General features: G+C 43.9%; 1 protein-coding gene across 1 annotated transcript in view; it reads right to left on the bottom strand.

Annotated features, from left to right (window-relative positions):
• Positions 1-17,390, bottom strand: part of PIP5K1B (phosphatidylinositol-4-phosphate 5-kinase type 1 beta) — a 309,163-nt gene that overhangs the window by 208,153 nt on the left and 83,620 nt on the right. The gene's annotated exons all lie outside the window — the stretch shown is intronic.

Genomic DNA, 17,390 nt, shown 5'->3' with positions numbered 1-17,390 from the left:
AGATCATGATCTCTCAGTTTCACGAGCTGGAGCCCCGCATGGCGCTCTGGCCAATGGTGTGGAGACGGCTTGAGATTCTCTCTCTCTCCTTCTTTCCTTCTCTCTCTCTCTCTCGCTCTCTGCCCATCCCCCACTCATGCTGTCTCCTCATGCTATCTCTGTTTCTCTCAAAGAAATAAACTTAAAAAAATACACCTCACATCTTCGTAGAAATACCAGGTGACCCACAGAATCACAAAGAAAACTGACGTGACCAGCGGTCTCACCACTCGGAGATGCCCAAAGTCCATCTTGTGGAGCAACTTCTGATATGTGTTTTGTGACGCCCACATGCTGACTTTTTTGCTCTCCACCCCCTCACTGCTTCTAGAAGGGCCCAAGAGGCTGAAATGGGCCATAACACCCCGGGGGCAAATATCCTTCATTCCATCAGAACTCAACACAGCATCAGACGCAAGAGAAAAATGTGAGGACCCCCGTGGAGCAGCTGCCCCAAACAGGAGCGACGTCACCCTGAGACCGGGCTTCTCTTGAGCAAAGCTGTTCTCCACCTGCAGACCTTAGTGGGTTTGTCTATGGCACTGGGGTCTGCAAAGAACCCGGACCTTTAAGGGAAGACCTAATTCAGGATTTGGGCTTATCTGTCCACTCTGGCAAAGACTTCTTGTCAAGTGGTGCCTTCACTTCACAGGAGTGACTCTGAATCTTGTCATTAAACCACTTCACTCCCAATCATTTTGAAAGTGGGGGGGGGAGGGGAACATTCCAGATCTTCACCTTTAGGGTATTTCAAAGCTCATACACCCGGCGGGCCACCGCAAAGCTCACCGCTGCGCTGATGTCTCAGAACTAAACACACCTTTTTTCAGCATCACGGAAGAGGATGAACCTCAAGGTGAGCCCAAGTAAAAGAAATCTGGGAAGGGCGGAGCCAGGTTGCGATTCTTAGCAATCCAACAGAAAGAATACGTGCCCTTTCCCTAGTGTTAACATTGCTAAGTATCCCTGGAATATTCATGCCCCCTCCTGCCCAGGCCCGCCGTTTGCCTTTGCAGACCTCTACTTGGGGCTTTCATCAAAATACACAGGGCTGTGTCCTCGCTCAAGGGAAGTACACTGCCCCCCGCCCTCCCACCTCCAAACACAAGGTCAATTCACCTTATCAGAAGGCAGGCAGAGGGATCCGGAGACAGAGGGACGGCTTAGCAGACCTACGGACCCATCTATCTGTGTGGCAGCAGCAGGTGCTAAGTAAGAGAGGCTCCTGGGCACTGGGGATGGGCAGGGACACCTGTGATTGGATCAATAGCTTCCTGTTTGGGACTTGATCGGGGGGAGGGGTAAGGGATGCAGGTACAGAGACCATCCCTCCCAACATCCTGGCACTTGGAATGGTTACAGCTTAAGCATCTCAAGAACTTAACAGTAATGGAGATCTTGGGGAGACCCACATTTTCTACCCTGCCATGACCCTGGCAAGCTTCCAACACCTCCATGTGAATGACCAAAAAAAAAAAAAAAAGCCCTTCTGACTTATCAGCAAAAACCCAACTCTCTGGAGAAAATGAGAAAACACATCTCCTCCGGGCAGATTCAGCCCCTGCGAAGATAAAGGACCTTTGGCATCGGCAGGTTCAGGGCCGGGCAGCTAGCGGGGGCCGGAAAGGAGCCTTCGTTCACTCCTCGGCAGGCACCTTCGTAGAAGCACACACAGCAGTCCCGCACCCTCCTGATACGGGCCGCGTCCACGGGCAGCTTAGGGGCATGGGTGGTGAAGGCCAGTACGAGCAGGAAGAAGGAGCAGTGGGGCCCAGGGGGCTCCAGGAGGTTCAGACCGCCCTGATTCATCACGAGGCCAGAGAAGTCCTGGAGGCCTGGAGCATTCCGTGAGAAACACACGTATGTGCCTGCGTAGGTCCTGTGCCAGAGAAAGCATGGCCTGAAGGTCAAACGCCGGCCGTCTAAGGAAAGGCCCACCCTGACACGTGCAGGGTCTGGGCCCGCATGGGGTATGCTGTGTGGTTCCTCCCCCTTCGCCAGCGTCCCCTGGTCACCCGCTGTCCACACATACCTCCATCCCCACCAGCGTCACTGTTTTCAATTCCTCCAAAAGACCTGATGTGGAAAGGCTGGGCTTTGGGCTGGGCTACAGATTCACAATTCCGGGGCTCCTCGACAGTCGGGGCCAGAAAGGGCTCACCCCTGACCCTGGGGCTGCCACCCTCTCTTCCCCACCGCAGTTCCGTCCCACGTCTCAAAGGGACCTGCGTGCATATGTGTGGACAGCCCTGTGGAAGATGCTCCCTGTCCTTCAGACTCAAGGGTGTAGTCACTGGGGCCATGGCTGCCCTTCAAGAGGAGGGACCTGGAAAAGAGGCCCTCAAAGGAGGCTCAGTATCATTAATGCAGAGAATTCTGGAAGGTGGGGTCCTGGTTCCACGGAGCATGGCACAGACAGGAATACATGCGCTTCTGCTGGGCACATCCCCTGGGCTTCTCAGACTTGCTGCCCCATGGAGAAGGGGCGCAGTCAGAGAAGGGCCAGAGAGAGGCCCTTTCGAGGACAAGACCTAGGTTAGGGGTTCCAGGGAAGGGCCCCCCTTTGCCTGGGTTCCAGGGCAGTACTGCCTAGGAGACAAAGGTCCACCCAGCAGCCACAAAACCATGAAGTCTGTGCTCAGACAGGGTGGACACAGGTTGCTCAGAGGAGCGTATGGAAGGAGCATGGGGCCTGGACTCCGGAAAGCCTCCCCTGAGGGGGTGGGGCCCACCTAAGTCGTATCGGAAACGATGGCTTGCACACAGCAAGGTAGAAAGAAGCTAGAATGAGTGTTTCCAGGGCACAGGAGCAGCATTTGCAAAGGCGTGGAGGTGAGATAACATAGTGTCTTCTGGAAATTAGCAGTTATGTGTTACAGTGCCTATACAGGGATACTGGCATGATTCCAGAAGGTTCTGCAGGGAAGGTCTTGTGTGCCATGCCAAAGCATTTGGAATAATAGAAGGGTCACCAACGCTCTACTCCCGTCGCTTCTGACCTCCCCAGCCCGTCCAATGGCCCCTTTTTACTCAAGTCAGTAAACTAGGCATCATCCCGGATTTCTCTCTTGCCCTCCTCCCCCGCCCTTCCCCCAGTCCTGCTGATTTCTCAGAACCACCTCTCCTCTCCACCTTCTGCTATCCTTCAGCCCCGAGACCAGCACCGTTCGCCTAGTCTAACGCAACTGCCTCGTCCTGGTCTCCCTGCCTCCCTTCTCCACAGGGCCAGGTGATCATCCGAGAAAATCTTTCAGATCATTCCCTTCCCAAAACACCTTTAATGCTTCTCCCATTGCATTCGGAATAAAATTCCAACTGCTCACCTTGGCCTCTAAAACCCTGTAAGAGCTTCTGCTGACCTTGCTTTTCAACCTCACCTCATGCTGTCCTTCCCTTCACCCTCTCCCAAACTGCTTCTCTACCATTCAAATTCTCAGCCCCTTGTGTATTTCCTTCCCAACCTTTATTGTCATTGGCATGTAAATGATTTCACTATCTGTATGTGAGTCTCTCTTTCTGCGGGGTAAAGGAGGAAGTCTATTTCCCCTCACAATAATATAAACTCCATGAAGCCAGGGGATTAATGTGTCTTTTAGAAACTAGACGTAAAATTGTTAATGAAAGCTCAGGATCTGGCCCATAGTAGGTGCTCAAGAAATATTTACCCAGTGAACAATGTGACAACCATATTAGAAATACACCCTATTTATTACTCTCCCAACTTTTGTTAGTTAAGTAAGCTTCTTAAACTTAAAAAAAAAAAAATCCTTGCTGGGGTGCCTGGATGGCTCACTTGGTTAAATGTTGACTCTGGATTTCAGCTCAGGTCATGGTCTCACTGTAGGGCTCCATGCTGAGTATGGAGCCTACTTAAGATATTCTCTCTCTCCGCTTCTCCCCTGCTTGTGCACTCACTCACTCTCTAAAATAAATAAGTAAATCCCAAGAAAATTTTTAAAAATCCTTGATTATAAAACAAGCTCAAAATTAATAAATAAATCATTATACTTGGAGGCAGTTTAATTCAAATCCGGACTCCAAAAGATTATTTTCTTCAAGTATTCCCATTGGCTGCTACGTAGCACTCCATGGAGAATTAAAAAAAAAAAAATTATGAATGCAAATTCATTTATTAAAAAAATTATGGCAGTAACATCATAGGACTATATGCCTTCTTTAATGTGGAAAATATTTAAGGTCATTATGGCTCTCTTACAACATATCTATTTAAACCTCTGGTTCATTTCTGCTGTAAATCTACTTTGTTTCAAATCTCAGAACGTAGAGCCCATGAGGCTCTTCCAATGCTGAGATCAACAGATATACACAGCAATCTTGACCGTGTTTCAGAGTAGTACTAAGAGAATGAAAAATTTAGTAAATAATTTAAACTACATATTCTATGTCTAGTCTATCCTTCTATCTCCTGGAATCTGCAGTCATAATTCTAACCTATTAAATCCAAGGCAGAAAAAAAAAGCATGTCACTGAGATGGGAGGTAGTTACAAGAACACCCTACTAAGGCACGTCTGTTTCATTTACTTTTTTAGGATCCAATGATTTAATAAACTTATAAAAAGGAATATGCCAATAAACAATCAGGGTTGTTTTTTTTTTTTAAACCAGACACAAAGAAATAAGCAAACATGAAAATAGTAAAGAAAAATTTTAAACTCAAGAGTTGTTTTAAATTGTTTTTAATGTTTATTTATTTTTGAAGGAGAGAGACACAGAGTGTGAGCGGGGGAGGGGCAGAAAGAGAGGGAGACACAGAATCTGAAGCAGGCTCCGGGCTCTGAGCTGTCAGCACAGAGCCCGACACGGGGCTCAAACTCACAAAATGTGAGATCATGACCTGAGCCAAAGTCAGAGGTTTAACCGACTGAGCCACCCAGGTGCCCCAAGAATTAATTGTTTTAAATGAGGACTGCGATTCTTGTTTGCTGGAAATTCCTAGAATATACTCTTTCACACAGCTGGGTAACTCTTCTGAGGTTCCCCTTGTCTCCTCTTACACCCATTCACTTATCAACCTGCCAAAATAGAGTTGCTTCCTTTAGCAACACCTTTGTTATTACCTTCTTCTGGATTCCTGTACCACGTGGGAAATAAGTCTATTACATATTGCAACAAAGTATTAGCACTGTTTGGTAGTTATTTGTAAGTGCGTGGACCCTACAAAGAGCAGCTTAAGGATTTGCCCATCCTTCTTTGTAACACCAGCTTCTAGCACAGTGCCAGCTACATTGTAGGTATTCATCAGACATTATTGTAAGATGAATGATTAAGTCACCTCTACTATTCCTTCTCTGAAGACCTATAAATTTGGTGACCACATTTTATAACCCTAATACTTAAAAATATAACTTCAGGGGCGCCTGGGTGGCTTGGTCGGTTAAGCGTCCGACTTCGGCTCAGGTCATGATCTCACGGTCTGTGAGTTCGAGCCCTGCATCGGGCTCTGTGCTGACAGCTCAGAGCCTGGAGCCTGTTTCAGATTCTGTGTCTCCCTCTCTCTCTGCTCCTCCCCTGTTCATGCTCTGTCTCTCTCTGTCTCAAAAATAAATAAACGTTAAAAAAAAATTAAAAAAAAATAAAAATATAACTTCATAAAATAGTTAGAGAGGGAGGGAGCCAAAACATAAGAGACTCCTAAAAACTGAGAACAAACTGAGGGTTTATGGGGGGTGGGAGGGTGGGGTGGGTGGGTGATGGGCATTGAGGAGGGCACCTGTTGGGATGAGCACTGGGTGTCGTATGGAAACCAATTTGACAATAAATTTCATAATAAAAAAAAGAATCATATAAAAAAAATACATAACTTCATGAAGGAATTTTGTCATTTGTCATCTCTAAGTGCATGAAACAGAACTATACTAGTTTCAATGTCAAGATTTCTGAGATGTTTCAATGGGCCGTTGGAGGTAATATGTGGTATCTTGGATAACTTAGAAAATTAGGATCTAAAGTTGCCAGAACTATGAAAGATGGAAACAGTGGTGGCCGTAAGTGTGTGGGGTAGATACCTATTTAACACTGACCTCCTTCACCAACCACCACCCACTCCCTATGTTTCAGTCTTTCTTCCGGGGAAATGACAGAAGCATAACAACCCACCTACTGGTGACCTTACTAGCCCCAAATTACGGATCATTCTAGTGTAGGAGATAAAAAGCAACATCTTCCTGACGACGCTGCCATAACTCTCTAGTCTGGATCAAATGAGAAAAAGGCTGTTGCAGATTCATGAAAAAAAAAAAAAAATCTGCAACACTTATTTTCTGAGAACTACACTTTTTTTCCTTTTCCAGTCACACACATAAGCTCCAAACGTGACTGTTAATAAATCATTCAAAACTGACTTGGAAAAAAAAGTTTCTAGAGTGGACAAAACTTAATGGAAATGAACATGTCAGCTAATTTACATGGGCAAGTCCAAGAAAGTTCTAGGGTCGTTACATTTCAAGAGTTGTTCAGACGGACATCAAAACGCTGTAACTGAGAGAAAACTGGAGACATTCTAAAGGGCCAAAGAGAGTTGGTTAACTACAACATGGGACAGCCACAGATGATAAAATGATGCTGTGGCATATTTAAAACATTAACTGTATATTACATGAGAAATAGCAGAGTTTATGGGGCTGAGTATACAGTATGATGCCATTTGGGGGCGAAAATTACATACGCATTTTCAATCACAGAAAAGCGCAGAATAATCCACATGGGAGTATACACAGGGGCGTCTCAGTGCAGTGTACTTTTTTTTTTTGCTTGTTGGAATTTTCTGAAGTTTGTAAAAGGAACCTATATTGCTTTATCGTTAGAAAGTAGGTGTGTGCGTGTATTTTAGCCTATGTGGATACTTGCCTTTAGTCTTCTTTCACAGTATTGAAATACGTGGCTTAAAAAAGTTTACTTAAAAGTCATCTAAGCTCCTCGTCTAATTATACAGAATTTCATAGACTGTGTCAAAGTTAAAGCACATTTCTTTATTCTAGGCTGTGAAATGTCAAGAAGGAAGAAACTCAGCATTTTCATGAGTGTTTGGGAAACTAGAAGGAAAGCTTATCGACTTCATGTACCATAAAATTTGTAACATCACTCCCGAAGATTGTGCACCATATGGATTTTAGTCTAGAAGATTTCCAAAAGCCTGAAGCACTCACCGGTATGCAATAATCAAATACATTATTACACGCATATCGCAGTTTTCCATGAGTACACATGCCCGGTTTCCCAAGCACCAACGACCACCAATAATAAACACTTACTGAGTTCTTCCTAAGGATAAGCATTGGTATGAGGAAAGATACATAAGCCAGTGTCCCTTTCTTCCAGGAAATGTACCATCAAGATAGGGGATTATTTCATATATGATACATACTCTTCAGGCTGCCACTCATTCAAGCTACCAGTTTCCAGGTAAATAGTTTTACATGCCTTATAATCCCTCTAATCCTTACTACTTTTGAGCTAGGGGCTATTCCCATTTAACAGGTGAGCAGACTAAGAGGCACAGAGATTAAGCAGTTTGCGGAAAATCACAGAGCTGGGAAGTGGGAAGGCTAGGTCTGGAATGCAGTTCTACCAGTCTGCAGAAACTGTGCTGTGGAACCATTACTTTAGGACCCCCCACCCCCCACCCCCAAACACAGGCTGAAAACGACAAAGAGCCCCAGGCAGTAGGCAGTACGGTGATTCGGAGGAAACCCACACTACTGAGAGAAGCAGAGGCGGCCCCACGGAATGAGCAGTACTTGACTGGAGTCTCCAAAGACAGAAATGCAGTATCAGGACAGAGCGGACCCCAGAGCAGGCACTGTTCCGTCCCGGGTACAAATAAGGCTTGGACGTCCCTGAGTCCTCTTTTATGAAGGATCGGGACACGCCGCCCAACCCACAAGAATGAATTTGACAGTATTTTATACTTAGAATGAGGTCTGAGCCATTCCACGTGAGGAAGGCATTCTTTCTTCCTTATCATTACTGGCGCTGTCCTCTCCCACCGTTCGGCAAGAATTTTGAAAAGGAGTAAGAAAAAAAAAATCGGTCCCTGAATAAAATCTAAGAGGACAATGAACTACTTAAAAATAAATAAATAAATAACAGCACTCACTGAAGAGGAAAATGTCTCTGGGTTAAGAAACTGGGCCAAACTCACAGAAGTAATTGTGTCACGGGTGTGGAACTCAATTTCAGTTTATAAGTGGAAAAAAGCCATCAAAAATAGACGACAAGGGAATAAAACGAAATCCGACGAATTCATGAAGGAAGCCAATCAGTTAAGCCTTTAGCTTTTGCAGTTTAGTCATGTTTGGGGTCAAAACATTTACAGATTTTTCCCCCCTCACAATAATGCAAAACAAACAAACAAGTCAAGAAATTGTGACTTGGCCTTGTTTTCTTCCCCCCAGACTATAATCATATATAGGTAAAGACACTTCCTGGGAAACACTTAAAAACAGTTTCCCAATAAGAAAGAGAGGAAGGATGACCCTTACTTTGGCTCGTCTTTATCCTCAAGGATCCGATCTCTTTCTTGAGACATGTGGTTCACTCCAATTTGGCTCCCGCTACTCTGATGGGGCTTCTACACCACCACTCCAAGGCAAGGACTCTTTGGGAGGCCGCCCGTAATATACATGTTACCAAATCGGCACTCAGCCATCAGTCCTCCTTGTCAGATCAGCTGCGATGGGCGTCCCAGACAGCTCCATCACCTTTCACACTTTTCTTCACCCAAGTTTCCAGGACGCCATACTGTCTTTGCTTTCCTACCTCCCTGGTTGCTCCTTCTCATTCCTCTTCCTGACCTCTTAACGTTACAGAGTGCTCCAAGGTTCATTTCTTACTCTTCTATTCTTGGCACATGGTCATGTGACTGACCCTTGCGTTGGTGGCACAGTGGTGAGCACAGCTGCCTTCCATGTGACTGACCCTTAGGGATCTCAAGGGTGCTCTTGATTTTAAGTACCTTCCACAGGCAGAGGACTCCCAAGTGTGTATTTCCAACACAGCCCCCTCTCATGAACTGCAGACTCAGATATCTCACTGCTCACCTGATATCTCCACTTGAATGTCTAAAAAGGATCATGTGCCTAACATCCAAAATGGAGGTACTGATGCCCCCCACGTCCAAACCCAGCCAAAAAAAATAAAATCTGACTGCACTCATAGATTTCCACATCTCAGGCAATGATGGCTGCTCTATTCCCCCAGTTCCTCAGGCCCCAAACCTTGGAATTATCATGTGACCATCTCAAATCTGGTGGCTCTACCTTCAAAATATAGAGTTTAACCACTTCTCCCCACCTCCAATGCGACCACCTTCAACCAAGCCATCACTATCTCTTATTGGACTGTCAGAAAGCCTCCTGACAGGTGCCCCTGCTTCTACGCCTGCCTCTCAGAGCCTACTGTCAACCCAGCAAGTGTGGTCCTTTTATGTGGATCCTGAGAAACTTAACAGAAGACAATGGGGGAGGGGAAGGAAAAAAAATAGTTAGGGAGGGAGCCAAACCATAAGAGACTCTTAAACTCTGAGAATAAACTGAGGATTGATGGGGGGCGGGAGGGAGGGGAGGGTGGGTGATGGACATTGAGGAGGGCACCTGTTGGGATGAGCCCTGTTTCCAATATGGAAACAAATTTGACAATAAATTTCATACTTAAAAAAAAAAACAACTTAGGACAGATCATGTCAATTGTATGCACCAAGTTCCACAACGGCTCTCCATCTCTCATAATCAAAGCCAATGTTTTTCCACGGTGCACGAGACCCTACATCACGTACATTTGCAACAATCCCTCCTCCTGTGCACCTCTCTAAGCCCCTCCGACTATCCTGCCCTTCAGTAACTCTTCTCCAGCCGCCCTGACCTCCGTACTGCTCCTCACTCTATGTATTATGTACTTACTATGTTTGCGGTCACCTTTCCCTCTATCCTGTTAGAATGTAAACAGAACATGTGCTCTACAGGGGCCTGAGTCTCTGTTTCGTCCACTGATGTATTCTAAGAGGCTAGCCAGTGTGAAGCACGTGATAGATGCTCAAGTCAAAAGCGCTCAAAAAGTGAATTTCTAGTCTCTTAGCAAACTATAAAGAGTTTAGCCACACGGCCGGCTTCCTTAAAAATAGTCTGTACCATTCGTTCATCCATTTATCCATCCAATAATCATCCATTCAATGTAAGTTTCAGCAACAATAATGTGCTCTGCACAGGTAGTAAGGACAAAAATAAAAGGCTGAGGCTTTGTTTATGCACATGGCAGAGAGACAAGAAACCACACAAATACGAGGCAACCTGTTAATGACTTTACAGAAGGAAACACCAGGTAGAAAAGGATCAGAGAAGAAAGCCATCTCACTGACCAGGGCTGGAGAGGCGGGGGCCATCAGGGAAGGCTTTCTGGAACATGTACCTCTTGGACTAAGTTTTGAAGGGGTTAATGAAAGAAGGTTGGTACAGACTGTGGAAGAAGAAGGGAGTAAGAGCCACTTTCAGCAGAGGACACAGCTTGCCACAACACAGGCAGCAGATGGGAACGCGAAGCCGCGGGGGGCCTCAGGCAAGCTCAGTGTAGCTAGAGTCCTGGAATTCAGGGGATACATGGAGGTGGGGAGGTCTTCTTACACTCCCGCTGCATAATTTGATTTAATCCTGTAGTTGGAGGGTAGCATTTCATGCTGCATTTCAGAAATACCTTGTAGCAAGCAGTGTGGTAAAATGGGGCCTTGAGGAAGACTATATAGATAGGTATAGAATTTTAATTCAGAGTTAGAAACCCAGTAGAAATTGGCACGGTAAAGCGCAGCAAGAAGTGTAATTCTTTTTTTTTTTTTTTTTTTTTTTTTAACATTTATGTTTAAGAGAGAGACAGAGCGTGAGCGGGGGAAGGGCCGAGAGAGGGGGAGACACAGAATCTGAAGCAGGCTCCGGGTTCCGAGCTGTCAGCACAGAGCCCGATGCGGGGCTCGAACCCACGAACCGTGAGATCATGACCTGAGCCAAAGTTGGACGCGTAACCGACCGAGCCACCCAGGAGCCCCAAGAACTGTAATTCTTGACTCAAAGAAACTTGACAAGGATCATTCTTATTATTAGCATTTACTGTTGTTGTTTTTTTTTCCCCAGAAGACTCAAAAGAAGAGAACATTCAAGAAAGACGCTCGAAAAAATTCACAAACCAGATCCTGATTCAACTCCAAATCCCCAAAGGAGTGGAGCAAAGACTCAACAAAGGTCCATGAAGAAAACCACCGTGAAGGTCGCTCTCCAGTCAACAAGGAGCTCTCAAGAGTCCAAGAGAACTTGAGAGCTCACGTGCCAACTTGGCTCACATGCCAACAGAAATACCCGACCCACCCACCACCTTTCACTCGCACTCCCTCCCAAACATCCCGTTTTCCCGTTCGGAAGATACCAACGCTCAACGGCCGCCTGGCATTCTAGAATTCCCGTAATCCTCCCGGCACTCCAACAGCAAAACTGTTCCTTCTCCCTAAAGCGAGGGGGAGGGACCGCCCGAACCACAGGAACGGTTACCTCAACCAACCACTCTACTTTCAGAAGGCATAAAAGATCTTTCTCAATTGTCTTCTTTCACAACATGCCTTTGTGAGCCAAGCCCTAGATGTTAGTTTGGCTTGGAAGACCATTGTAGGCAACTGGAAACAACCCAGAACATCCCTGGCACTGATACAGAGCCGAACTTTCGTAGGTCCATAAACGCAATGAGGTTCTCTGTTTTCTGGTTTCAGTCCTAGGTTTTTTGTTAAGGAGGGATTTTCCATCTCCGTAAGTACTTCTTGCAGACGTCCATAAAAGAGAACTTGATTTCAGGCACAGAGAGGTTACTTCTCTTGTAGGGTAGCACTTGGAAATAGGAGGGGGAAACGAGAGGCAATCTAAAATGGGAAGAAAGCTAAATATGGCTCCGGGCACACAGATCAAGGGTCATCAAGTAGGTCAGGTGTGTGTGCTTCCGAACACGTGAATGTGCACATGTGTGTGTACGTTAGGCTGGACATACACAAAACTTGAGTATTTGATGTTATCTGTCTACATTCTCCGTTACAAAATTATCTTCACAATCAAGCTATAGGACTAAAAGTCACTTCTGAAGTGTTTTCAGAGATTTGTTGAATTTCTGGGACACCCAAGTGGCTTGGTGGGTGGAGCATTCAACTCCAGCTCGGGCCATGAACTCACTGCTCCTGAGTTCGAGCCCCACATCCGGCTCTGTGCTGGCAGCTCAGAGCCTGGAGCCTGCTTCGGATTCTGTCTCTCCCTCTCTTTCTGCCCCTCCCCCAATCATGCTTTGTCTCTCTCTCAAAAATGAATAAACGTTAAAAAAATTCAAAATGTCTAACGTAGGGACATGTCACCATGAAACGTGAAGTCTAAGCACAAATTCGAAAATGTATTGAAAGGCAAGTTTTCCTTTTGGGGTCCTTTCATTCAGCACTGATTTTCTATGAGGTGAAGCTAAAAAAAATAATAAAGTTTCTCAGAGATTGCTCAATTGTTCTGAATTTAAATGTCTGCCCTCTGGGGAGAATTCTTGTAGAGAAAGAAGGCAAGCTTGTTATTAGGCAATAAAAGGTTTTGGATCCTCCTCTGAATCCTGCTTACTTTTCCTCTAAAAAAAGATACATTTTCCCCCATTCAGTAGGTTGCCTCGTCATTTTGTTGACAGCTTCCTTTGCTGTGCAAAAAGCTTTTTCTTTTGGTATGGTCCTGACAGTTTATTTTTGCTTTTGTTTCTCTTGCCTGAGGAGACACATAAAAATGTTCCTATGGCCGATGTCAAAGAGATCACTGCCTATGGGGCCTTCTGGCAGTTTTGTGGTTTGCAAATGATGTATCTGGTGAGGGTTAATATCCAAAATAAATAAAGAACTCATACAATGCGACACCAAAATAACATACAATCGGATTTAAAAATGGGCAAAGGACCTGAATAGATATCTTCCCCCAGCTGACATAGAGATGGCCAACAGACACGTGAAAAGATGCTCAACATCACTAATTATCAGGGAAGAGTAAACCAACACCATGAGGAGGTATCACCTCAACAGAATGGCTCCACTCAAAAAGACAAGAAATAATGTCGGTGAGGATGTGGAGAAAAAGGAACCCGTGAGCGCTGTTGCTGGGAATGCAAACTGGTGCAGTCACTGTGGAAAACAGTATGGAAGTTCCTCAAAAATCTTAAATGAGAATTATAATCCAGGGTTTCCCCTACTGTGTAGCTACCCCAAGAAAACAAAAACACTAATTCAAAAGAATATACGTACCCCCGTGTTTATTGCCGCATTATGTACAAAAGTCAGGAGGTGGAAACAACTCAAGTATCCGTCGACAGAAGAACGGGTGAGGGCGACGTGGTGTGCACAATGGAATATTACTCCGCCATAAAAATGAAGGCGATCTTGCATTTGCAACAACATGGATGGACCTAGAGGGTATAAGACTAAGTGAAATAAGCCAGAGACAAATAACATATGATTTCGCTCCTGTGTGTTATTTAAGAAAGAAAACACACAAAGAAACCAACACAAAAACCATACTCTTAAATACAAAGAACAAACTGGTGGCTCCCAGGAAGGCGGTGGGTGGGGGATGGGTGAAACAGGTAAAAGGGATTAAGATCACGCTAATCTCGAAGAGCACTAATATATAGAATGGTTGAATCATTATATTGTATCCCTGAAACTACTATAGCACTGTGTGTTAATTATATTTCAATTTACAAAAGGAAAAAATACACATTTCTAACCTACAGGGCTAATTTGGGGGGCGGGGCATCAAAATGGTCTTGTTTTTGTTGACCTAGGAATGATAATCTAAGGACAACCAAGGATACTGTATAAATCAAATATAACAAAGCATATATATATATATATATATATATATATATATATATATATATATAAGAGAGAGCGTATATACAAATATGTGTGTGTGTGTTTAAGGAAACAGTCTAAAATTTATTTTGGTTTGGGGTTTCCTATTTCAAATAGCAAATCAGTTAAGAAATATGTAAATCCTAATTTCTTTCTATACTAATTTACTTTTAACTATTACTAAAGAAAACAATTCTGAGCGTCCTCTACTATGATAACAACGTCTAAAGCCATCATTTTACATCAACACATCATTTGATTCAACATACAAGGGACAGCACTAGCCAGCTGGAAACGTGCTTTATCTCAAGTAAGGAAAAATTCTGCACATAAGAAAACAACAACAACAAAAAAAAACACCTAAATTCAAAAGGAAAAAAAAAAAAAGGAATATAGGCTTGAGAAAATGTACTTGTTTTTCTCATCTCATGTATGAAACATACATACAAAGCACTGGAAATAGTGTCTAGGGGCTCAATTTAGCATTCAATAAATGAGTGCTAATTCTTATTAATTATCGTTACAGGCAATGGCTCATGTTAGCAGGCCATCTTCCATTTTCCCACTGGGGAAGGCAAGCCGTACCGAAGGGATCACAATCTTGCAAAAATCTTCGCTGTAAAGGATGCTAGCCCTATTTCCCAGGGGTGGGCAATACACTGAAAAAACTGCTCAAGATTTCTCAAATCCAGAAGCAAGAGAAGGTAATTACAGAGGATCAGTGTTTCTGATCCGTCAAGGAAGGGCTATCGCCTAAAAAAGAGAGATAAGGCTTGTTCTGCCTTTTCCAGAGCCACGGCCTTGAATTGAACGGTGAAAGTTAAAAAGGAACATGGTGGTTACGAGAAAGACTCTCCAACGTGGAAAACACTCAGCTCATAAAAGGATGGGATGCCCTGAATAGAGAGCATACTGTTACCGGTGTGAATGCAGGAGTTTCACCAGGCAAGGGTGATCAAGAAAAGCTTCCTTGGCACATCCTCTCCAGATGACAATCAGGACAACCACCATAACCACGGGGATAATGACAGCTGACACTTCTAAAGAAACTGCCCAGCACTGCGCCACTTTAGATATACGGACCCGTTTAATCCTCACCACGGCCACTAGGCTCCACAGCCTGTGCTCTTAACCTCGACTATACGCTGCCTGCCCCCCCCCCCCATTTAGAAACCTGAGCGCTAACCTCTCTTCCTCATTTGTAAAACGAGGATAACAGCATTTATCTCAGATGATAGTGATAAGGAGTAAATGAAATAGATTTGTTTAGTACCTAGAATAGTGCCTGCCACATAGCAAGTACCTTATATACAATTTTGTGTGTGTGTGTATGTATATATATACACACACATATATATATATGTGTGTGTGTGACATATATATATTTATATGTGTTTGCTCAAGCTTCTGAATCTACTCCCGCCTGCCCCTGAATATCCTAGACTACCTGATAATTGGAAAAAAAGAAGCAATCAGATACAAGTTCTTTCTACTTTTCAGATACCTTCTTCCCCACCCATAAACTTCTGCAAGAGCAAATCAATTCGGCAGGTACTGGTATCTTTGCCTAGCCTTTCTGCTCTTCTTTCTGCCTTCAGACCTCCTTTCTCAGGCCAACCCCTTCTTCTATTTGCTGAGGCTACTCAGGAAATAGAAGTTACATCTTCCTTGGTTTGTTGTTCTGGCAACTATTCCCGTCTCCCACCTCTCTCTTGGATCTTCAAACGTTTCCTACTCCTCTATAAACATGGCTATACAAAAAAAAAAAAAAAAAAAATCCCTAATTCTGTTTCCCTTATAAGCCTTGACACTTTCCCCCACCTTACTGCCAAATATCTAAGAGTGGTCTCTTGCTGTAGGAGTGTGACCTGTGACCTGTGACCTGTTAACGTAATAAACGTGAATCACTGGGACACAACGTGATACAGATTATTCTTGATTATAAGCAATCTTTTAAGTATGTTTATAGGTTGGGACACCCAACATCTACGTATTTGGTGACCGTTCATTATTTTTTCCATTTTCATTGTTTTTCACAAATATAATAAAGGGAACTATACCACAGACGTTTCTTACATAAGACTGAACTTTAACTAAATGTTGATAGGTGCTTTGGGACTTGGAGCACAAAGTTTATAGCACAGCAATACTAATACCTTAAACATGTTTCTTTGAAGGATAATTCTTACATGAGCTAAGTCCTCACATTTTACAAAGTGATGACTAACGTTACGAACAAGAATGTGATAATGTAAATGGTCTCTATAAACTCTTACAGCTACATCTGATTTAAAATTTACCAACCATATAGAAAAATAAGCTTAGAGAAATAAAGGTTTCCCTATACTTTCAGAAAAAACGATCTGGCAAAAGGACCATAAAATAGCAGAGAAGATGCTGTCTTTAACAAGAAAGCAGGCCAGTGAGAATGGGGTACAGAAAACAAGGGGACAGAGCACCAAGGGTCAGATCCCTTAGGGCCTCCTGGGCCAGAATCAATACAATTTGGTACACCAGGAAGCAAATGAAAAGCTTTAAGCTAGGGGATGGAAGGATCACATGTGCAATTTTAAAAGGATTACTGTAGTTGCTTGCTGTATGGAGAACGAATGGATAGCCAACCAGAGTGAGTGGTGTAGGGACAAGTGGGAATTAGGAGGCTACTTTGGAAGTCTAAGAGGAAAATGATGGAAGCCTAGGTCAGGGTGGCAGTTTAGAAAAAGACAAGGTGACAGATTCTGGAAGAGAAAATCAGTTAAGACTTGGTGAAGACAGGAGGAAAGAAAGGAAAAGAGATGTCAATGACATGTTGGTTTCCTGAATTTATGTACAGATATACGTGGAAATGAGGAGTAAAACACCTTATACAATATATACTGAATTAACAGAAATTACCTAGGGGAAGGGAAGATGAATTTTACATAGTAAACGGCAGACTTTCATTTTTTTACTCCACAGATAACTGCATTGTTTAAATATTTTTATAATCAGCAGGTATACATTCTTTCATAGTTAAAATTAACAGGCAATAAAAAGAACCAAAGCATTTGCCTGGCTGAAAAGGATAGGAATGGCATTTTAAAGAGAAGGAACAATCCATCCAAAGGCACGAACACATGAAAGTACATGGCATATTTAAGGGCCATCAAGTAGTCTAGTGTTTGCAAAGTGAGAAGGATGTGTATTGGGATAGGATAAGCAGAGTTGTACGGTGGTTTTCCAGGATGGCCACTTCATGAAGGACCTTATTACATGCCAGGCTAGAGAAAGCATTCCCTAAACTGTGGGAAATGGGGAAGCAAAGGAAGTTTTCAAGCAGGAAGGTGAAAACAAAGCAAGTTTTCTACTTGACAAAGATCACTTCGGAGGCCGTGTGGAGACTGGGTCAAAAGGAGGGTGAGAAAATGGGTGAGGAGACCACCTTAGGCTGGAACATAAGCT

This window comes from Panthera onca, chromosome D4, assembly GCF_046562875.1.
Source record: "Panthera onca isolate mPanOnc1 chromosome D4, mPanOnc1 haplotype 2, whole genome shotgun sequence".
Classification (NCBI taxonomy): Eukaryota; Metazoa; Chordata; class Mammalia; order Carnivora; family Felidae; genus Panthera; species Panthera onca.
Note: the sequence above shows the minus strand (reverse complement) of the source record. Positions and strands in the feature narration are given on the sequence as shown.